Source organism: Paramormyrops kingsleyae, unplaced genomic scaffold, assembly GCF_048594095.1.
Source record: "Paramormyrops kingsleyae isolate MSU_618 unplaced genomic scaffold, PKINGS_0.4 ups62, whole genome shotgun sequence".
Taxonomy (NCBI): Eukaryota; Metazoa; Chordata; class Actinopteri; order Osteoglossiformes; family Mormyridae; genus Paramormyrops; species Paramormyrops kingsleyae.
This window is the reverse complement of record NW_027326000.1, coordinates 151,584-152,629: the sequence shown is the minus strand read 5'-3', so window position 1 is coordinate 152,629 and position 1,046 is coordinate 151,584.

Sequence of the window (1,046 nt, the reverse complement as noted above, 5' to 3'; positions counted from 1 at the left end):
TAAAAACATTAAGAAATACATTCCAGAATATATTTTGCCGAACATACGTGACATACTAGACTAAAATCAACATGTCTGACCCAATAATTAGAGTAAGTAATTGGAGCCCAAATTGATTTTATGTGTATGATTCCTAATTGATCATTGACTTAAGCCTGGGGGAGTTAAAAGTAGGACAATACAATAAAAATGTTGAACAGTTAAAGGAGTTTAACATGTAGGACATACAGGTGGATCTTCACCGATAAGTAAAAACATGAGAATCGGCCTGGTTTGCCCTATGTGACACCTTGTGTAGGTGACTCACCCACTGCTGCTATCCTGGCTGTTGTATTGGCAGAATCAGTATCTGAGTGGACTTCACACCTGAACTCTCCTTTGTCTTCAGTCCTGACTTTCCTCAGTTTCATTGAGAAGTTTCCTTTGGGAATTTCCTCAGTGAAGTATTCAGCTCTTACAGAGTATCTGTCATGCTGAGACTCTGGTCTGTTCTCTCCATAATCATACAGAAGCACCAAGATGTCACCATCATCGTCTGTCTTTATCCATTTCAGCTGAAGCTCTGTCACATTAACATGGGTGTCCACAGAGCAGCTGAGAGTCACATCCTCTCCAGCATGTGCATAGACAGGCTCATCTGCACCCGTCACCACCAGTCGCTCTGGAACAAGAACAGGAGGATTCATACAATCTGGCAACCTGACATCTCTGTGTTATAGGAACGAAAGTCAGATTTTAACATTTAAATAATCTCTCTCTCTCTCTCACAAACACACACACAAATATTCTTTAAGATAATCATAATTTTGTTTATAAAACATTATTATACAATTGTAAGTGTTAATTTATACAATACATACCATCGGAGTTATTGATGAATTTGAGCAAGATTAATATAATAGTGAGACTTTTGATCTTCATTTTCAACCTTTACTTGCTGATTATCTTACATAAAGAACCATTTTTATATGACAGACAAATTTAAGCGAATATACTTAACCACGCCTTGATAAACGCAGTTCAATCTTCATACAAAAATGGAGTCC